Source organism: Haemaphysalis longicornis, unplaced genomic scaffold (genome assembly GCF_048455015.1).
Source record: "Haemaphysalis longicornis isolate Haplotype H1 unplaced genomic scaffold, Haemaphysalis longicornis Haplotype H1 scaffold_9, whole genome shotgun sequence".
In the NCBI taxonomy this organism is placed as follows: Eukaryota; Metazoa; Arthropoda; class Arachnida; order Ixodida; family Ixodidae; genus Haemaphysalis; species Haemaphysalis longicornis.
Genome location: NW_027526460.1, coordinates 87,422,788 through 87,445,907, shown reverse-complemented (window position 1 = coordinate 87,445,907; position 23,120 = coordinate 87,422,788). Strand labels below are relative to the sequence as shown.

At 47.7% G+C, this 23,120-nt stretch overlaps 1 protein-coding gene across 2 annotated transcripts in view; it reads right to left on the bottom strand.

The window, feature by feature from the left end:
* Positions 1 to 22,183, bottom strand: part of LOC144153878 (uncharacterized) — a 785,919-nt gene extending 763,736 nt beyond the window's left edge. For both annotated transcript variants that reach the window (XR_013319404.1, XM_077685628.1), the window contains exon 1: positions 21,846 to 22,183. The gene's annotated coding sequence lies outside the window, so the exon portion shown is untranslated. The remainder of the gene's footprint in view (positions 1 to 21,845) is intronic.
* Between the last annotated feature and the right edge of the window lie 937 nt (positions 22,184 to 23,120).

Sequence of the window (23,120 nt, the reverse complement as noted above, 5' to 3'; positions counted from 1 at the left end):
TATATTTTCTTGATTCGAGCAACGTCTTTTGTTGTCGTAAGTTGTTGCTACTCAAAAGCGAATAAAAATGGATTAACAAACGAAGTTATTATCATCGTCATCTGCATCTAGATTGACTGTTTTGTGTTTTGTTCAGCGTCCAAGCATTCACCATTCACTGTTTGTGGGCTTTTCACAAACACAACGGCCGGATAAAAAAATTATTCCCCGCAGACATACGCAAACACACGCGCACACGCATACGCATACGCACACACACACACACACACACACACACACACACACACACACACACACACACACACACACACACACACACACACACACACACACACACACACACACACACACACACACACACACACACACACACACACACACACACACACACACGCGCGAGCGCGCGCGCGCACACATACACACACACACACACACGCGCGCGCGCGCGCACACACACGCACACGCACGCACACAAAAGCACCGTGCGTCAAATCCACACAGGCAAACAATTCACTCAAATGGAGGCTTAGCAAGACTATGTGAGCTCAAGTATTTATACCTAGGTTTACGACCTGATCGTGTACTGTTTTGGTGGCTTGGAGGTTAAGTACTCGCCTACTGATTCAAAGGGCGGAGGTTCGAAACCCGCTCGGTGACCCTTTTTTTTTTTTTTTTAACCGTGCCTTAATTAAAGTTTTTTTGCCTTAGGTTATATTTTGACATTGTTGTTGCTCTTGTTGCTCTCGTCTGGCTGTGTCCCTTTTTTTTCTGTAGCAATATATTTCTACCGCAAGCTCTGCCCCAAAAAACAGTACACCGCTCAGCATTTAGTTGCAAGGATAAGCCATTTTACAACGACCCTGAAGGAAAACACAGACTAGGACAATCGGAAGCCACTTTTTAGGTTGTTTTTGTTTTCATTGCTTCGTTTTCTATTCGGCTCTTTGTGTTCTTTTTACTTTTTGTGGTCTGTATATTCTTCTCCCTCCCACTTTTTTTTCGTAATGGGAGGGACGAGGCACTTCGAACAGCCTCGTTCAATATGTATCCTTCTTACGCCACTGTTTCATACAAACGTACCAGTTGGTAATATTAATTCTGCGAATTTATCAGACCTCACTAGCACGAAATAACGTATACAGTGCTGCAGAATTTCCACAAACCATCGGCATTGTTTCTTACCATCTCTAGCCAAGCCAAAAAACTTAACCTTTCGAGTATAATTAAGGCTTACATGCTCGACTTTATGTTTACTTGAGGAAGCACAATCTTCAGAAAAAGAATGTAAGGCAACAAATAGTTATCCTTCCTCCCAGTGTCCTAGAGGCAACACAAAAGACATAAGTCAGTCTTTTGACTTCATTTTGCCTTCAGTACATACATAAGCAACAGCATTACGGCACACAGAAGAATTAAGACAGCAAATTCAAGTTCTATCTTACAGCCTTTGTCCTAGAGGCAACACAGGGGAAACAGGCCAAAGTCTTTTGACTTCATTTTGCCTTGAGTACACACATGGGCAATAGCATTGCGGAACTCCGAAAGAGAATAAAGCAAGTCATTTTTAAAGTTTTATACCTCTCATCCGAAATAAAATCTTCGTATAGAAATTTAAACTTTGTCTTTACCATAGTACATATAAAGGTAAAACATCATGGCTGTTTATCCGGCAGTCTATAAAAAGTACACAGCCTGTTTATGTCCTAGAGGTAACACAAAGGAAAAGTCAAAAGAAAGGCCACACAGTCAACATGCAGGAGACACAAAGTAAACAGAAAGGAAAAGTTCATTTTCATAAGGGCACTAGTGGAACGACGAAGTATTGAGGATCGGACAATAGCACACTGCGTTGTCGTCGGCGCTCGTCGCATCTCCACGACTTCGTCTATTAGAACTGCTATGTTTACGAAGTTTCCGCGCAGACTCAGTTAACAATCCGCATTGTTACAAATCCACGGCACCGTGGCCTGCAGACCATGGACATGCTGCCACCAGCTCCGCCGGAGAGGCGGGCCGCGTGGCGGGCGCGAGAACTAGTGGCGCTGTAGTCGAGTCTTGCGCTACTCTCGGCGCGTCGTCTGCTACTGCGGCGGGCCGCCGCAGCAGCCGTCCGCTGGGGGCCGCCGCCCCGACGTACCGCGGTGGCTTCTAGTACTGCTATTGCTAAACTTAAACATATATCATCTTCCCGCTCGACAAGCTTAAACATCTTCATCCTTCCAGTCGACGTTACCGCATCCCATTTGTGCACTGTTTGAGTAGATATGCATACGATCGTCTGTATGCGCATTGACTTGCATGCGTTGCTCATTGGCTGGCTAAGAATCGACGGTGGGCCTATATTTGAGCTGTGTAGATTGCGTTTAACTTCCATATACGGGAGTTTCTTAGCGAGTGAGCATTTTCAGCGTAGCTTCGATAAGTACTGAACTGTCTTATCTCGACGAAAAATGACCCAACACGTTTGTAAAAGCCGCGCCTTTATGCCTGTGCAGCAACACGACAGTTTTTGTGAATCTCGTCAGTGCGAGGTTCCGTTAACCAGTTTCCGATGTAGAGTTCTTATTCTCAACTTTTATATGCGCCGGGCTCGCCTCACCTCCTCTGGCCTCAGCGCTGTTTGTGGTGCATACGAGACATTAGATCACCGAAGATGAAAGTTCGCCTAAAGTTCTGACGCTCAGTTCATCTCTCGCAGATGCACTCGACTTTTGCGAAATCACGTTAAAGCTTTAATCGACAGTTTAAAGGTGCGGATAAGTTCATAAGGATCTTTGACCGCCTTTTTGGTGTTTTGAACTCAAGAAATCCCTCCATCTGATCGTACAAGGCACCTCTGCGAAAGGCGAATGAGGGTTCAATGAGTACTTTTTTAAAGGTTGAATTGTACATAACAGGAATCCAGGATGCACAAGGAAAATCAGCAATTGAGGGCCTCAAGAAAACCGTATTTTTAGGACTCCCCATACGTATGAACAGTGTCATGGCAACTTTTGACAGGCTTGTGGAAACAGGGAAGCTGCAGAATTTGCTCACGCACAAGATGTCTCAAAACCACCTGAAAGCATTTTTTGGTTGCGTAAAAGGAAAGGGTTGTCAAAAAACAACAACCCTACTACCTTCCAAAGGAGCTGCATAAGGCAGTTGTTTAAGCAATTTCATTTTAACCGTACGCGATTAAATATGATCGAATACGCATTCAGCCGTTCGCGGGCGTAATGCGTATTCGCTTGAAACATTCCAAAAGTCAGGTACTCGGTGGAAGCAACAAAGGGGTGTATGATTTTTATTCACCCGGAATTAATTCGAAAGGCCGTAGAAGGTGAGGCCAGCCCGGCGCACATAAAAATTCAGCACAGGAACTTTACACTGGAAGCTGGTTAACGGGACCTCCCACTGATGAGGTTCACAAAAACTGTCGTACTGCCATGCGGGTCGGAACGACCACCCTCACGTGTTTTGCCTGAAACCAGGCAAAACGGGTGTTGTTTTTCCTGGCGAGCGTCGGCGTCAATAGCGGGCGCCTCCTTCACTCCAGAAGGTTTTCATTAAGATCGTCGGTGCAAGTGCGCGTGCTTTGCAGCGACCAACATTACTAGTAACGTTGGCAGCGAGTGTGTACGCTTTGCTCGTCGGTCATTTTTGGAACTGTTTTCGGCCATGCGAAGGAGCTTGCACGAAGACACGTACGTCATGTACAAAGCGTAGTGAGGAGCAAGATATTCATCCATGGTTCGGCATGCCGACTTGCTTTGCGCCAGGGTGCAAAAGCGGCTACCGCAACGGCTACTTCACTTCACGCCACTTCTTCGGGCCAACAAAGGACCCTACGGAATTCAAAAGGTGGGAGCAAGCTTTACATCGCAAAGATAAAATCTAACTGCGAAGTGCAAAGTCTGTGACATTCATTTTGAAGATTACGACATTGTAAAGCACTACCGTCATGTTGTTGCCGGACAAGAAATTTTGATAGCACGCGGAAAGTGGGAGCTCGCGCCCGCGCGCGGTGCCATTCCGCGTTTGTTCCCAGCACTTCCACACCATATATCGAACCCGAAACGTTCGGGATCAAGGCGCAAATCACCCCAAAAACGCACGATGTCCCGCAAAAGTCCAGTGCCTAGTTGCGGATGAGCCGCCGGAAGTAGAACAGCAAGACGAAAGGCAAGCGATTATTAGCAACGCTGCCGTGACTCAGAGTTGCCCTGGCCTCACACTGACAATTGATAAATTGTCAACTGTCACGCTGCCTTCTAAGCAGTGGATTTTGGAGAGTTTTTACGACGAGGCAACGAACAAAAGGTGTGGAATATTTTACACTCGCCGGCTCGTGAATAAAATAAAATATAAAATATAATATAAAGTAAAATAAATATAAAGTCACTATCTTACAAACGTGTTGAATCGTTTTTGGTCGAGATAAGACAGCTAAGTAGTTATCGGAACTACGCTGAAAATGCTCACTCGCTAAGAAACTCCCGTATATGGAAGTTACACGCAATCTACACAGCTCAAATATAGGCCCACCGTCGAATCAGCCAACCAATGAGCAACGCACGCAAGTCAATGCATACAGACGACCGTATGCGTATCTGCGTAAACAGTGCGCAAATGTGATGCGGGGTGTCAACTGGAAGGATGACTAATTTTGAAGTTTGTCGACTGCAAGGATGATAAATGTTTAAGTTTGGCCATAGCACTACTAGAAAGCCGCCGCGAGCAACTCCGCGGCGGCTCCCCGCCGCATGCCGCCGCCGCCGCAGTAGCAGACGACGCCCCGAGAGTAGCGCCAGACATGACTGCAGCGCCGCTAGTTCTCGCGACCGCCGTTTGGCCCACCCTCCTCCGCTGGCGGAGATGCGGAGCTCCGAAACTGAGTTTATTCTAGTAACGTTGGCTGCCACGGCGTTTGCCGGGCACGCTGTGAAGTAGGTACTTGTTTGTGGTCTGACTCGTAAACAACTACTTTAGTATTTACTGCGTTTGCCACAAAAAAGTCGAGACCTACCCAGAAAGGCCATAACCGAAAGTGGACGGGCACGTACCACGCAGCTGCTGGGTTATGCTTAGACTGCAACGATCTACACAAGAGTGGTGACCTATAGCTAACACTTTAGCAAAAACACAAAAAGACACCCGTTTAGATGGTGTTATTATACACCCTAGGCCGTTACACCCTTTTAAAGGGTGTTTTTGCCATTTATAACTCCGTTTAATGCATGGTCTCTTGCGTTTTTGCTTGGGTGTAATGGTTAGTTATAGAGTGAAAGTTACTCTCAAGTGCATCAATTATTTTACAGTGCAGGAATGATCTTCGCCAAGGGTAAACTAGAGGAGTTCGTGCTGCAATTACCTTTGTACAGTACACAGCTGCGTGTTTTAGTGAACTCCACTCAAAGACGAACACAGCAACAAAAAATCAAAATATAAAAAGCATCCAGACGAAACAATGCAGACCACGTGACGTTATATCCACCGGCCGCCCGCCTCCATTCATCGACCACGGTCAATTGGCGTTTTAAGCGCAGGGGGCCAACGTCGCATGAAAATGGCCAGAGCCGCATGGAGTGCAGCAACACCTACTAAATAAGAAGGCCTGGCGAACAGCAGACGTAACCAGCGCTCGGAGCCTTAAATTTCCACTAAGTGGCGAGTCTCGCAGCATACGCTCCTTCCGACTCGCAGTGACGTCATTTTACAGAAATCGGTCAGTGCAAAATGACAGCAAATGTCCAAAGAGCCTTCTTCGTATCTGGTAGGTGTTGCGTGGAGTGTCGGCAGGCACGGTCATCCAAAAATGACTGGACACGCACGCCTGAATATTAACGGTGCAGATGAGTGCGTGAAGGCGCTGCTGCTGGTAACTTCGCATTTTTTTTATTTCGTCTTCCTTTCATGAATTGTAATTCCTTTTTTTTTGTGGCCGATCGCTCATAGGCGGCGCGCTGTAAATTCTTAATGCGGGCCGCCGCTCCACGTAAATGTTTGATTGGCGCTTTTAATGCGGCCTTCCGTGGGCGACTCTGATTAAGCAGGCGTTCAAGGGGATAAAAGTTGCATCCGCGCGACCATGCGCGAAGCTATACAGCTCCCCGACGCGCTTTTATTTGAATTTATGCGCATACGCCGGCTGAGCGCTTTCCGGAGCCGCATGCGATTTGCGTACGCGTTATTTTTTTTTTTTTTTGCCCTACGGAAAAAATAGCAGGACGTTGCGAAATTTGTTCCTTTTTTTCCCGGTGATTGCAAAAACTTGATAATTTTTGTTTGACAGCTATGCGAAAGCAGGTCACCGTTAGGGAAAAGCAGCACGCTATAAGCACAGTGCAGTGGTTTAAGAGGGCTTAATGGACTTTCGCAATATTAATGCGCCCTTGAGTTAATGCCTTAACAAAACCTGATTTCCCGGAAATAACGGCCTAGCGAGTCTGTTCATTGGCTCTTACTTTAGCGAATACACGTGGTGTCGTTTGCTATCAGTCCCTACTAACCCTTGTTGTTGCCTGTTTCTTAGGTAGTTCGTCCTGAACGGGGTAATTGCTACGAGCAGAGTGGCAGGTGTCCCCAAACTACGTTTTCTCATTTACATCGATGAATCACTGATTACATTTTCAGGCGCGGAGGCTTACAAGTTGGAGGCCGAACGCGCGTGACGGGAAAATCGGTGTTGTCTTAACGACAAGAAGCAGCGGAGCAAAAACTTTGATGCGGGGGTTTGTCTTAGTGGTTGAGGAACGTCTTCGATACAGCAGGCTTGAAGCCAGCCGTGAGTGGGTTGAGCAATATTACTGCGCACATTGGCGGAAGGTGATATGCAGCTCTGCTATGCGGTGAAGCGTGAGCTACACACAGCAGGTGCGCAACCCACGCAAGTTCAGGACGCAACCTGCCATCGTTGAGCCAGTGTATACAGCGCGGATAAACTAAAATAACTAACACTGTCGCGCATTGCAAATCGCAATATGTAATCAGAGACTGTCAACGTGCGTCTATCACGTGCGCTTTCGCTCCTAACCTTCTGGGGACTACTTTTTGTTAACTCGTGATTATTGATTTGACGTAAATTTGCGCATGAAAAAATCCCACGAAAAGCAGCGAAGTGCGAGAAAATGAATGGTCAACGTGAGCAGCTGGTTTCATTGCGGGTCACTCGTTGTACGCACGCCATTTTAATGTCGAGAACCAAGAGTTCGTAAGTCTGAAGCGTACACCCGATTTTATCTATAATTTGTTCTTTTAACCAAACATTTAGAGCCCTATTTAGAGCCGTCCGTATGTGAAAAGCTGGAGCTAGCCATCCGCTGTTTGTCAGTACATTCAAGCTGTCCAACGTTTGAGGTACTCAGGGTCAAAGAGTACGCGTAAGAGTTTGTCCCATCTCAGGTGTATTTTGGCAGTGTAAGGTGTAGCAGTCCTGTATTTCCTTTTGATGGAAGCGGTGGAACTACAGCTGAGGCCAACTGGTCCACTACGGTAGAACCCAATATCACCGCCTTCTATGAAGGAGAGGGAGAGAGAACAGTCTTTAATGAAACTGGCGGTGTTAGCCTGGCAAAAACGTCTGACTTGCTAAACGAGATGCTTAAAAAACTAACGGTTTTTTACTAATGGTTTTTTTACTAAAAACTAATGGTTAACGCTGATCCAGTCCTGTACTCCTCAGAAAATTCAGTAGACCTTTGGCCGCATGGTAAGCTCATACGCAACCTTTCGGAAAGCCTGTGGTTGGACTATTTCGCAATGCGTAACAAGAAAAAAGAATAATATTAGCAAGGCAGGTTCTCCTCTTCATATCATCACCTCCAGAATGTTCGCCGCTGAAAACAACCTTTTTTCTGACCCCGCGATGCCGAGCCGGAGAACACAGACTATACCCTGCACTACTATCAGCGCTCACTGAGTCTCAACGTACGTCCGGGCGATTTCCTCCCAAAAAAGCGCAGCGCAAGACAGCCGTGATATGTCGCCCGTTACAGCAGCGACGGGAGACGAGTTCGCCCTCGGTTTGCTGCCCTCCCCATTTCCCCCTTTGTCTCGCGATCGGAAGCGAAGAAGCGCGCCTCGTTACGTGGCTGCTCAAGACTTCGTTCGACCAGAGAAGGAGGAGGAGACGAGGTCCGCTATCCCGGGTCGGCGAGGCGTCCCCCTTGGGCTGACAGCCACCGTGACAGGCCTCCTTCACTCGACGACGCCACTTCTGCGCCACCCGCGCGAGTCAATTAAATCGCTCGAAGCTGCCGCCAACGCCCGTTCATTCGAGCTCCTTCTTTTCCGTCCTTCGTCTCTTCGTTTTTGCCCGACTTCGTCTATGGATGTAGCCCGTTCATTCGGGCTTCTTCTCGTCTCCTGCTCTCTCATTTTTTGGGTATTTTTTTTCATCGGCGCGACTCGCTTGATACTCGCGTTTCGCCCGGGAAGAATGGAAGGGAGAGGAGGATGGAGAGGAAGGAGAACGTCTCCATTGATGCGCGCAGCCAGACGTCCCGGATCCCCCGACTTGGAAAACGCGGTAGGCGGCGTTTTGATAGTTACGTGCACCGTTCGGTGGATCAGGCGGATGCGCTGTTGGCGTGGAGGCCAAGATCGCGGCCTAATAGCCCGCGGATAGCTGGGGGAAGGGGGGAAAGGCGGGAGGGAGAATACCCTTTAGAGAATTTAGTAGAGCATACTGGGAGGGATCGAGCCGGAGCCCCCGTTGCCTATATAGGCTAGCCGTTGTCCGCTATCCTTCCGGATACACGAGGAACGGTGTGCACCCCTCCGGCACATATCAATATGGTCGCTTTCATTGTGCCGCTATCGCCAGTGGATGCTGGTACAGCAATTGACTTGAAAACTTCTCTACACAACTTCTACATGACAGAAAATGTATTGGAATTGATGGATTTCAACTTTTTGAAGAAAAATAAGGGCAACAAAGTTGTAAGCACTGATTAGGTCAGACGACTGAAATGCAAAAAGATGTAATTAAACAGCCTGCACAGAGTTTGCCTACAGGTAGGCTGGGATTTACTTGTAAAAACATAAATAGTTGGAGGCATTCCTGAACGCTGTTTCAGAATGTCCCGGGTTTTGTCGTTTTAATCTCGGCGCATCCCGCTAGGAAAAAAAAAAAAAAACTGATTCCGCCTGAGTTGTTTGGGAACTAGAAACAACGGGACTTTTCTTGGGTCACTTTCAATGGATGCTCGAAGATGTCCGGGGGATTTTAGCGTGCGTATCAGATCCCCTGGCAATGCGAATGCACGTCGCGGTGCAGTTCCTTAGTGAGATACAAACGAAGCTCTTCAAATCGCGCAAAGAAACTCCGTTGGTAGTTTATCTGAATATATTTGCAGTATTTTGACCACGCGTTTTTTTTTTTTTTTTCATTTTGTTCTAGTGTCACTTAACGTTTTCATTTTGTTCTAGTGTCACTTAACGTTTTGGTCGGTGCCACAACTCTCGTTTTGTTTGGGCTCCGGATAGGCGCTGTGCAGTGCCGTCCCCGTATCCTTTCCAGTGGCGCTGCACGGAACCGAGGGATGAGGATGAGCAGCTGCTGCGATCCCGCCTGTTGCAGCCGATCACGCGCGTGACGCTCCAATGAGTCGCTTTCGGATGCGGCCACTGCGTTTACCCAGCGCCGGAAGGGAACGAGAAAAAAATCAAAAGAAAGAAGCCCAAGATCTAAGGATGCGCAAATATTGTGCTCGGGCTAGTTCGACACACTGCTCTTTCGCTATGTCCATGCGTTTGTTAGGGGGTTGGTTTGCAATGCCTGTTACGAGAGAGAGAGAGAGAGAGAGAGAGAGAGAGAGAGAGAGAGAGAGAGAGAGAGAGAGAGAGAGAGAGAGAGAGAGAGAGAGAGGGAGGGAGAGAGGGAGAGAGAGAGAGAGAGAGAGAGAGAGAGAGAGAGAGAGAGAGAGAGAGAGAGAGAGAGAGAGAGAGAGAGAGAGAGAGAGAGAGAGAGAGAGAGAGAGAGAGAGAGAGAGAGAGAGAGAGAGAGAGAGAGAGAGTTATTGTTTGTCCAGGATGGGGTCAGGGGTGGGGTAGGCTGAAAGTCCCTTCCCTCCCTCCACAGCCTCGAACATGATGATATCAAACCTGCCAAAAGTCATGTCCGGGAAAAGTGTGTTGGCGTGGATAAGAGAGAACATCTGAGCACTTCTCTTCCATCCACTCCTAACGCAGTTAACCGGCATGTCAGTGCATAGCCAATTAGCCTGATCTCATGTTTTATATTCCGAGCAGCGGGTTTATTTATCTGTGCTGGTGACTGACGACACCTTGCAGCCTCTAATGTTATTATGACAACAATGAAAAAAAAAAAAAAAAAAACAGATGTTGGCATTTGTTGCCAAGTCAAAACTCGGCGTGCCCATTCGCGACCACCTCTTAATGCGAAATCAGCTATAGTGAATAAGGTACGTGTGGTTGTCGAGAGAGAATAGGTCGTCAGGGGTGCTTGGATCGGAGGTGGGGGGAAGGAGGTTTCAATATCGCGTGACTTTAGGGCAGTACGCGGCGAGGCGTTGGAGATATGCAAGTTTAATAGCTGGCAGCAGGGACATTTAGGTGTTTTTGTGAGGTTGTACCCCTTGCGGATAGTTTTTGTGCTTATGAGTCATTCGCGAATAATTTTTCCATGAAAATTTCAGCTGATGGTTTGAGCGTTGCAAGGGGACTATATGACCGGTGGGTCTTACTTGTTGAAGTAGAAGCTTCCTGGCATATTTATATCTTTGAATGCGGGTGTCTGGGTGAGGTGAGGTCTCGGAAAGCACAGTGGAGGGGTACAAGTTTGATTGATGTATTGGACGGAAAGCAGCGGGGGTTGGCAAGTTGTGAGCCTCTTGCGCATGCGTATGGGCTGCCTGATTCCGTGGGATGACTACTCATGCCCCGGAGCCCAGACCGCACGGATTGTGTTCCATATAGTTAGTAGAGCTAATGATGTGATTAATGTATGAATTGGTTGAGTGAGGTCGTTGCAGTTCTTGGATCGCTTCTTAAGAGTGTCAAAACACGTATCTTGCTGGGATTCGAGATGAGAGGTCATACATAATAAAGTCGAGTGCAGGAATGATGGACAGAAGGCATACAGTGGGGTAAATGTCGGGCGGCAAATATAGAAAAAGTCCGCCGGATAAACCCACGCACTGCCAACCTGAGTAGGCGTGAAACTAGCATATGTGTACATAGACGTCAATTTTGCCGGGTTGTTTCGTTGTGCGAGGTTGACGCGTTTCTTTTTTTTCGGGTGCACTTAGCGTCGCGAGAGGGTGGATGCGATGCCGTAGTTTCAGCAAGGAGACGTGTTTTCCTTTAGATTCATTCATATTTAATTTTAGCCTCACGGCCGTGCTTTCTGATTGCAGTTCCTCCAGCATTGTTTGCAGGTGTTCTGAAGCTTCACTCAGCAAGACTATGTCGTCCGCAAACGTCAAATGGCTCAAGTATTCACCGTTTATCGTTAATGCTGTGTTTTCCCCGTAACGCTTTCAAAATACCCCCTCAAGACATGCTGTGAACAGTTTTGGCGATATGGGATCTCCCTGCCATACTTCCTTTCGGATCGGGAATTTATCGCTTTGCTAATGGAGGCCTATCCGGCTCTTGTATTCCCTATCTGCGTCTTCTAGAAGTCTTACATGGGTTTACCGATTCCCTGGTCTTTTAGCTCTTCTAGCCCGGCTGCGGCGAGAACGGAATCAAAAGCTTTCTCGTAATCTATAAATGTCACGTAAAGGCGTTTAGTGTACTCTGCGGATTTTTCTATATCACTTGACTGACGATATGGATGTGATCCATGGTAGAGTACCCTTTCCTAAACCTAGCCTGCTCTCAGGGTTGTTGGAAATCCAGGTTGTCACATATATGCGGCTAACTATAAATTTGGTAAACAGCTTGGAAACAACTGATGGGTCTGTAATTATTGAGGCCCTTGGGATCTTCCTTATGAATCAGAATAGTGTACCATTTTTCCAGGCCATGGACACTTTTTGAGTTCTTAAGCATTCCAAAAATAGTGCAGCAAGCTTTTCCAGTACAATATAAACAGTGCAGTACAAACACCTTGGCCACACTGACCGTTGCCTGCATGTTCACCTTCGCAAATATCAACGCTCGTTGAAAGGGACAACACATTACCATCTATAGACTTGCTCTCCAAGGATTGCCCTTTCCGTCCAGATCTGTCCGACACGCGTATAGTTGTGTTAGCCGGCCGTCTGTCCTGCTGTAAGATGCGGAGTTTGCTTGCTTAGATCGAGGTTGATTAAGTGTGTTGCATCTTTTCCTTGGCTATTAAACGTGTGGTGTAACGTGCGGTGTAAACGTGCGGTGCAACTGTACAGTATATTTTGGGTGCTGGTGCGCCGCAATCTTGTATTGTGTTAGATTGTAACTATCGGCTGTGTGATAACGGTCGACACTTAATTTATGATGTATATTTATGTGTTTTTTCCGGAATATATGTTTTTTTTTTTCTGTAGCGCAGTAGTCACCATGAATCTATTTGAACACGCCCAAATCGCAGTTCTTTTTCCACTGAACTCTTCCTCTCCCCCTCCTCCCATCCCCATCCCATCCTCTCCTTGTTGTACTTCCTCTTCACATTTTTTTATTACAGAGGGAAAGAGAGAGAGAGGTCTTACAGTGAGGTCTTAGCATTCCTACAATGAAGCCGTGCACGGGACAGTGAAAACCGATGTAATTCGCCCCGTCCACAATCCATCACGTCTTCTCTACGGTCTTCCCGATCCTCCAAAATGACGACCATAAACCCTGGTAGGGCGACACGCCGGAAACGATCTAACGCGGGCTCGTCTGGCAATCAACGGTCGCAGCAGGGGGGTTCCTTTTGTGCGCCGATACCTTGTTCCCACATTTGGCAAAAGAAGAGAACAGAAGTCGTGCGATCGTTGCCCGTTGACGTGGAATATACGTTGCACCTGCAGGCCACGCTGACTGTTCCTTTTCAGTTTTCCGCAGGTGACATCGAACGATTTAAACGTTCATTCTACTTTAAGAAAAATGTAATTGCGAAATGTTGCGCCCGAACAAGATGATCGAACTGGCAGAGGTCGACTACTGGTCCGGAAGGTAAGAAGCCCCTTGTATGCCTCGGGAAAATATTGCCTAGCGCTGAAATACGGATTACCTTTCCTAGATCTCAGGGCGGAAATTGAGTTTCGTGCTTCGTTTGCATTGAGCCGACATATGTACATTTATGAAGCCGTGCGCGGGTCCCTGCAATACCTACAATTGAAAAAGAAACACAGGAGAAAAACACCAAAATACAGACGACTCTTCGTTATATGTGCTAGTGCTCCAGCTTGTTATTAGTCCTCCATTTCCCTCCCGGACGAAAAATGTACACCGTTTCAATCGAAAGAGCGTATACGTGTACGCATATTTCTATTTTTATCATCATCATCAGCATTGTCGTCGTCGTAGTCGTCGTCGACCCGTTGGTGTCCACTGTAAAAGACACCCCTCTCATGTTCCTCTAATGGTTCCAGTCTTGCCATAGTCCAGTGTTTGCCTATAATTCTCCGATTTCACCCCCACATCGTGTTAGTAGCCTTCCCCCACCATTGGCCCGGCCCGTCTCAGGGCAGCCATGGTCCACGAAACGTGCTTCACGGGCCACAAGCACCTTGTTGGCGTACCTGAAACACAGGCCTGGCTAGACCAGCCTCTAAATAACTGAACGCATTCGTGCGACCAACTTCTTCAGCACCTCCCCGATCATCTCTATCACTGCACCCCGTCCATCTGGGGTAGCAAGCTAGGCATTTTAGCCCTGTTAACATCGCTAGACTTCATTAAAGATCGTTTCCTGCCCCCCCCCCCCTCTCTCTCTCTCTCTCTCTCTCTCTCTCTCTCTCTCTCTCTCTCTCTCTCTCTCTCTCTCTCTCTCTCTCTCTCTCTCTCTCTCTCTCTCTCTCTCTCTCAGTTCTCCTCCTCGAACCTGCTTTATCTGATCTTACTTAGGCGACGTCGCGCCAATGTGAAATCTAAACTGAATAAGCAATGACTAGTTTATTAACCTGGAATGTTCTTGGGGTAGTCGTTCAACAATTCGTGGCGGAGGTGAAGGCGGTTCGCCTGCGCCGTTAATTATCAATCAGGCCACCCAGGCAGCACGCAGCCTTACAATGCGCGCCTTAACTGGAAGAGAAGGAATGAAGAATTGATGGTATATCGCAAGTGACGTCATGTCTACAATCCGTTACGGTTTTGGCCAGACTAACCCCATACAGTAAATCCTCGTTGTAATCGAACCCGCCTTATTCGCAATGTTTCATGGTTTCCGCTGCAGTGCATTGAGGATGAATTATCTACGCTTATAACAAACTATCGCATATAACGAAGCCGATTTTCAGTACAGAGGACTTCTTAAATAACGAGTGTTAACTGTATGTCGTACCCTAGCGCCATATACAAATTGAAGCCCGTTGTTGGTTGGCTTTCTCGCGCTCTTTTTTCCACAAGCCGGGATGTTTCACGTTGGAAACTTCATACTGTTTGCCATGCATTTTTTTCGCTCAATGTCAGGGACGCTTACCCAGAACGCGATCGTTATCTATATTGAGAGCCGTTTGCTGAACTGAAACAATTTGTTTTAATTATTCTCATTTCTTTACAACAGTGGCTCGCGTGGCTTATCGGGAGCGCTCTTCTTGCTGTCTGACGCGGCGGTGCGCGGGAGCGGCTTCCGCTCGCCTGCTCGCGTAACACGATCGCACTGGAGCAGCTCGGTGGCGTCATCCAGCGGAAGCACTGCGTACACGATATTTGCAGAAAAGGGATTATGAGCTTTTGCCACTTTCTGGAAGAACGCGTGGTGGTGGCCCAGACTGGTCTGTGCCTTACACATGTTATTGTGATTTCGTGGGATGAAAGAGAGCTGGCTCGTCTCTATGAGTTGAGCATCAGAATGGGAAACGGCGCTTATATGGAGGCGATAATGAATGCAATAAGTATTTCCTTAATAATGAGAGCGTTCTCACAAGGAGGGAATTTACCTGGTATCTTGTGTTACCTTATATTTGCCATTTATATTCTTGCCAAAGCATGTGCAAGCGAGCGACCATGGCACTAGTTGGGACGGCCTTGTTGAGGTATGCCGTCCCCTGTTTCGCGGGTACTGTCATTACTTTCGCGGGAGGAAAGTTCGGGGGGTGCGCGGTAAATAAACCAAGTGCCATTAATAGTAAACGTTTACGCTGTACAGAAGCTCGCAATAACAGGTTTTGCGGATGGCAGTGAGGCCAGGATAAGTGCATGGTTTCGGAGCAGCAATTATCAAGTTCTCTTCCGCCCCCTCACCCCCCCCCCTTTTTTTCAGACGTGGAAGGAGTAAAGATGGAGGCGAAGGGTCGCGTTTGGCGTGTTGCTGGAAAACGCCCTAGAAAGAAACACCATCTCTAAAATGTGCGTCCTCCAAGGCTAGTAAGCCAGATTTTAGATCGATTTAAATGTTAATGGGAATTTACAGCGCCGGAAGAAATTATTCAGCATTGTTTACCCGCTCTGATGCGCTTCCCTTCAACTAAGCTATCCGTCAGTTAAGAAAGGCGGACAAGGGTATATTAAGATAGGAACAAAAAACGCAATGTTCAAACAGAAACTGAAAAGTACGATAAGCAACTTTTTTCTGTTTTTTTTCTTCACCCGGACTGTAAAAAAAAAAGAAAAGAAAAGAAAACCTCGGTTCTGGCTGTTGTCCTCTGTTCGCGGTCTTAGACCCATACTTCCGGGACGCCGCATTTCCCAGCATGGGGCCGGAAGAAAGTTCGCAGTCCGTGCTCGGGCCGCTCTCCTCTCACACGGCTGTTTGCTGTCGTCGGCGAACTGCGACGCGCCGGCCACTCGAGAAAAGCAACGTGGACTACGTTACTACGGCTATTTGGTAACTCACCGTCTGGTCGCCTCATCCGGAGTCGGGTGCGCAGTTCCTCTTTTTAGAATCCGCTACAAAACACCCCTCAGTCCGTACAAGGCCTGCACATTCACTCCTCTGTCCTGATTTTGTCTCCTGTTGATCAAAAGTTGGGATCTAAGTCTGTCGTAACTTTTGAGCCAAGTTGTAAGGAGGCGAAGAAGCCTGCCGTAAAGCCTGCTCACGTAGCGAGCAGGCTTTGTGATCTCGGTGGTGTTGGCTGGAAGTAGCACCGACGCAGTGCAGCGGCGCGCAAAGCAGCAGCCGGCCGCCAAGAATCACGCGGGCGCGACCGGAGCTCGCGCTCTGTGAAAGCGGCGTCGTTGATTTCCTGTGTCGCTGCCGCTGCGTCGGCGGAAGGCGCGGTCCGTCAAAGTTGCGCGCGCGCGCTCGCGCGAGGCGCCAGCCGGCCGAGTAAAAGCTAGCCGTGCACCCTCGCCCCTGAGCCACAGCTCATTTACCTTCGTGCGGAAAGCGACGGAGTTGATAACGCCCCGGATGGTGCCGAGCTCTCTCTCGGCCAGGTTTATTTTTCGCCGGAACTCCGCGGCACTTCTGGGTACCTGTTGTGTCAGATCAGAAGATGAGCGACTTGGGTCTGTTGGGAAACGTTCCCGAGGGTGCTCCGGCAGCGAGGCGTGGTTTTAAGGTTGAAAAAAAAAATGGAACAACTAGGAAAGGAGGATTAGGATGGATATAGTTTCAAGCTATGTTTTCCGCATCCCATATACAGTGAACTCTCGTTATAATGATGTCCCCCGGACAGCAAGCTGACTTTCTTATGAGCGGTACTTCGGTTAAAGCGGTGACGATTTTGTTTTCACGAAATGCGGTGGCGCTGTGAAAAACTCGAGTAAAGAGAGAATTTGAATAAAGCGATTTCGTCGTAAAGATGATTTATAGTATGATTCATCTTAATTTTCTTCCCTTCTTTTATACCTCCATCCTACGCAGAGGATATCCCAACTTGTGCGGCGACGGGAGACATGTAACATTTCGAACCCTGAACTCTCAATTCCTTACACCCCTCTTCACTGTGGTAGCTTCCGACGAGGCCTATGTACAAGTGTAGCGCCACTTAAGCGTGCTTGAGACGTACTCTACGTAGACAATTCGACATGCATGTGACACGCGGTGCGAGTTACCGAGAAATATGCAGCATATTTGGAAGGGAGTGTTCTAAAATAAGCCGGTATATAAAAAAGAAAAGGTGGTTTCGCGCGTTGTAGATACACCTGGGGTATGAGGCGCACCGTGGGGAATGGTTGCAAATTAATCTAGACCACCTGGTGTTATTTAACGTGCTCAAAAAAAAAAAAAAAAACATCGGTACACGGTGTTTTCGTTTTCTGCCTGCACAAGAAAAGCGGGGTCACCGAGGCCAATATTGAACCCGCATCCTCAGGGTGAACAAAATAACGCGTCAGCCGCTGATCCACCACTGAGTGGGAACCCGGAAAGGCACGAGCAAGTCGTTTAAAGGCGGCCAACATAGCATACTACGGGTTTTTCAGTGCTGGGCGGAGTGTTGAGTTCTCGCTACAGGCTGCCGTAATTCTGCAATTTTCTCTTTAGCGAAACAGCAGGTTCGCGGGACAGAGACGTGAGCGAATCAAGCACAAATTTAGCGTCTTTCAAATGAGAGGCAAAATGACGCAAGTGTTCATCCGTAAAAACATCTCTTCACAGCAGCAACAGCTACGTACTCTACAACGCGCTAATAGCTAGAAGGGCGTACGTCAGAGTTTGAACCTGTAAATGACGGACTCAAAACGAAAGAAAACGGGTTTATTGGCCGCGTGCGAACAAAGAAAGATAAATCAATCCGCTCAAGGAGAAACAAAAATTACTGCTTAATTTATTTTATTTTTGTCTCGTCGTTGCGAAAAAGAGTGTGCAGAAAGCGATAAGGAAGGATTGGTCTTGTTCCTTTGCAGAGGCGACCGTTGCAGAATGAGCGTTCATTTTCAGGCTGTGCAGCAATGTTTTCCTTTTTAATGCCTCGTTCTCAATTTTTTTCTTCCCTAGGGAGCGCACTTTTTAAAAATCTTATTTCCCCTTTAGTTCGCCGTTGCGCTCAGTTAAACTTTACGTCCGTTGATCTTCGTCGTGCGCACTTCGCGCCGCACTCTGCGCGCGCAAATGGTACGGAAAGCGTTAACGAACAGGACCGAGCCTCCATTTTTGTTAACTTCGCTCTATCTCCATCATTTTTTCCCCCTTCAGTCTTTTGCTCTTCGAGCATCCCCTAGAGAGTAATAGCGGGAACGCTTTGCGCTGCCCGCTTTCTGCATTGTAATCCACGCGCGGGCTTTTCAAATCCCAGACTATCCCTAAATAGCATTGCAAGACCTTTTTACGCGATTAAAACTGCCGGCTTCTGTTTCTTTTCTTTTTTGGCGATGCGTATGATTCCCACTGTAGTAATTATTTCGATAACGCCTCCAACGCCAGTGATAACCGAGATTCCCAAGAGTGTGCGCAGTGCGAATGGACAGCACGGTTAATCTGCACGGCGCCCGTACTTTGTTCACCGTTGCTTACAGGCACAACTAGCGAAGCAGGTGTGCATATAAACGGTTGGGTGCGTCCCGCGAGTGCGGTTACTTTTACGTGCACTGCCCTTTCATAGAGTGGGAAATTTGCCTTTTTTCACAGTTTTGGAATCCCGGTAACACACTTACACGCACAACTAGTGAGGCTGTTGTCCGTATAAGCAAGTAAACGGGCTCGAAAAGTGGGAAAAAAGGTTAATTCCACAATCCGGGAAAGGGCCGTTCGCGTAAAAGTAATCGCACTCTTGGGACGCACGCAACCGGTTGTTTCCCTAATCCGTTGCTTCTTTATCTAACTTTCCTTACTCCTGCGGCATTGTCGACAGTGTTTTTTTTTTAAAGTGTTCTGAACATCATCATCATCATCATCATCACCAGCCTGTCTACGCCCACTGCAGGGCAAAGGCCTGAACATATTCCCTGAACATATTCCCTGACAAACACTATCAGCCCGTCACGCCCAAGTTCCTCGCGAATGATGCACGCGTTTTGGCATTTCCAGAAAACGCGGAATTAAGAAACACCCCGCGATAAGAAAGATAAAAGTTGAGGTTGCGGTCGAAAATTAAGCGGAACGTTTTTCTGCGCCTCCGGCGCAGTCGAGGACCGTATAAAATGAAAACCGTAAGAAGAGGTCGATTACGACACCCTTAAACATAATTCATTCTAATTGTGAGCACGTTCGTTGCCCGAAGCACTGTAACAGCGCTTTTACCGCAGCACTCACACCTCAGGCGATGGAGCAATTTAAAGGAGAAACACTTGGACCTCTGCTTTAGAAGTGTTTCCCAACGTGGTGTTGCGCAAACATATTTCAACGTACGTATAACTCGTTTACTCTTTCGAAACGACCATAAGATTAGCGTTTTCAAATGAGACGGTCGTTCTGGGGTGTAAAAAAATCGACTTGGCAAAACAAAAACAAAAACAAAACAAAAACAACATACTAAGACACAATTATGAGTACGCAGTGAAGGAGAGACGAGCGCAAAAGGCCGATTTTCATGTGTGAGCAATACCGCGAGTTAAACGTCAGCTAATGACTGCTGTGAGAAAAGAATGTTCTGCTCAGAAATGCAGCTACAGCCCACTTATCCAGAGCAACAATGCGCCGGGAAAAGGGCAATGAAAATTATGAACGGGCCACGGTGAGTGGCGATGACAGCTCGGGGAATCGAAAAAGGGCCCGCGCGTTTCGCCATTATAAGCGTTTAAACACGTGGCCGCCGCAGGGAGCTCGATATACCGCGTAAGAGTCTTTTCTCTTTTTTATTTTTCGAAACAAGATTTTAGAGAACGACCGGGTGGTCGCCCTTTTTATGTAGTTTCGTTGTGTTTTTTTTAATAGTTTGCTATTTTGTTCATTATAATATAAATAGTTTACCTGTACGCTAATTGATAGTTTGTCCGTTGCAACAGCTCTCCGGATGGCAAATTATGTTTTCTTTTATTTCCCTTTCCCGACCAATGGGGTTCACGTAAGAAGAGCTGGAAATAATGGGACGCAAAAAAAAAAAAAAACAGTATTCAAGTGTACGGTAATTAATTGTCTGAACTTCAAGTTAGCAATGTTTGTAATAACTATTTCTCGATTATATAAACGAAAGCAACAATTTTTGTTATTTATTGTGCGAGTTTGTTCGCATATAGTGCAATTTTACCAACTCACGGCCCTTGCCATATCAAACTGCCATCTCCTTAAAAATCAATCAATCAATCAATCAATCAATCAATCAATCAATCAATCAATCAATCAATCAATCAATCAATCAATCAATCAATCAATCAATCAATCCAGTCCAGCAGCCTAGTCAGCCAGTAGTCAGCCAGTCAGTCATTCGATTGACAAATAAATCAATCGAATTGATAAATAATTCAGATAATTATTTTATTCGTCATTAACGCTCTTTGTAATCACCCCGTTATTCAGTGTTGGTTTTTCTTGCAGTGTACCCAAGGACCAGCGGCATCGCTGCGTCGTCCTCGCGCGCGCCGTTATTTTCTTCTGATTTTTTTTTTTTTTTCACGCCGTAAAGTGGATAGCATCGCGTTACACAAGCGCTCCGCAATAACACTCACAACGTATCACACACCTCAACCCGGCGCCGCATTTCGGACAGCGCGACATCAAAACGCCTCGAGCCCCACCTCTCCGCTTACGTCCACCGCGTTATGAAAGCGCGCTTTCTCGGGGCAACAAAATGAACCAGCGCCACGTCGTCAAGCTGTCACGCCTCCTTTAAATCCGGAGCAGGCGCGCATTTTTAAGCGGCCCCAGCCCGGCACTTTGCTTATTTGGCTGGCTCGCGGCTTGGCTGCGCGCCGACCGACAGTGGCGCGCGGCGTCAAAGCGAAGAGCCTCGGGCCGTTGGCGCCAGCTGACGCCGCCGCACTCAGAAAAATCGCCCCTCCTCTCCTCCTTGCCCCCTCTTTCTCCCCCTCCTCGTCTTTCTTCCTCGCGTCGAGCCAGAAAACGCGGAACAAAGGGCCAATTATTCGCGAGTCCGTGCGCTAAACGCGCGGGAGACTTTGCAGTCGTGCCTTGTTACGCGCCTTCCTAGTTTTCTTGAGGACACTGTGTCCGCGAGGAAGGAAAAGAAACGTGCGTGGGCAGCGCTACTGGTGGGCGAGACCGAATTCGCATGAGCGTCCAGGCGCACTGATGTGCGGATAATTCTAATCGCAGTAATTTCTCGTCGCTAGAGGGGAAAAAAAAGCGCGACAGAAATGCAAAAATACGTTGGCCTACTTGTATACGTATTAGATGAGTGTTGCGTATTGTGGAACGCGATTGTGGGCCGATGGGCAAAAGTAGGACGCGGCAGGAACGAAATCTGCGGCAAAGGCAAAAAAGGGTTTCGTTTCCGTCGAGACGTTGTTGCGCACGCCTCGATCCGGCTTTGGAAGCCTGCAACAAGCCCTTTCCCGTACACTTTTCGCACACCTGCCAACTGTTTTGTGTTCTAACAGTGTCAGCGGTTGCGCACGCTCGCTTTACTAAAGCACTGGCATTGGTTGCCTTTCACTCCTTTAGTTGTCGACCTGAATCGGAATTTAATCGCCGCCATTCCTTATTTCATTCTGTTTTGCCAAGTTATCATGTCGCAACTCATGTCCCACTCCATTTTATAACGGCTCGGGAGTTAGCTTGATGTCTTCCTCACCCCACGCACTCGACACTTTCTTTGCTTTATCGCCGGCTGTCGACGGATCGACGGCACAAGTGTCGAACGAGTGTCGACGGATCGACGTCGAGCGAGGTAGCCAGCGAGCGTAGACGCGTACGGTTTGGAAGACTCCGCAGAACTTGCTGATAAAAGCAACCCAAGTGGATTACGGATATATAGGCAGTAACTCACCTCGACGCTGGACGAAGCAAGAAGTCGACGTTTCGGAGCTGCCAAAGTGTTCACCTTAGGAAGCTCGAGTCAGTCAACCGCTTCCCGGTCGTGCACCAACACAAAACGAATTCTGGTAGACACAACGACACATAACCCATCCACCTCATCGGCTCCATTATACAGCACTTCTTCGGACACTTGAACGTTAAAGGTGAACTTCCAGCATTCAGTCAACTTTCGGAACAAGGACGGCTAACTACTCCCACAGAGACGGTCGTTGCTATAGGAGCGCTCAACCCGTTGACAGTCGCACTACAGAATGCAACCGACTGTATGAATTCGCCTTGTTAGCCCAACCGCGCTATCACGGTGATAGCGATTATCACGTGACAGGTGCATGAAAAGCGCACGTTTCATGGTGGACTGAATCTTATTCTCTGGCTTTGGCTTTCGTTCGAACAAAAAGTGTCGCAAGATGGAGGACAAGCCACAAGTCTGACGTCATGAAAAGTGGTACCGAGGCCACTGAAAGGTGCGTCGCCGGGCTGAGAAAAAGTGGACTCAAAGCTTGCTTTATTTGTGGCGCTTGGCAGTCGGTTTTTCGCCGCATGCAAGCAAACAAGAAACAGAAGGATGTTGAAGTTGGATGTTAACTGCAGGTATTCGCATTGTGCCGTTAGGTTGCTCCGTACGCCGTAGTTACGTCGATCGAAACAATCATACGCGCTTACTTGTTCTCGACTGTGGTAACGCGTGGGACGAAGACCGAGAGAAAAAAAAAGAACTCAACACAGGGCTCTCTACTCCAACTAAATGTTCTAGGCCACGTGTGCCCAGTCATGAACGAGAACAGACATATCCTGGCTATAGGCCTGTGTTTTAGATCCACACGCTATAACGGCCGTTTTGCGCTTTCTGAAAGTGGAGTGGTACAGTATTTGCATGGAATTTTTATGCATACTAAAACAACATTCCGCAGTATTTCAGAAAGTGTGTCGCCTTTTAAAGCAAAGCTTTCTACCTCTACCAGCCAATGGTTTCGTCGTGGCGTGCGCGATCAGAAACTCCCAACGCGGCTGAGGAGGGGGAGGGCGCTTTTCACTCACGAAGCACAGTGTCTACTAGATGGCGCGGCGAATTGTTACCCAGCGGTTCCCCACGCGCAGGTGATAGCTCACTTCATAGAGTTTCATATATTAGTATGAAACTCTATGGCTCACACCGGCGGGCGCGTCGGCGGGACGGCTTTGTCGTCTGCTTTAGCGACGATTGTTTTGGGCCTGTTTGGGCGCA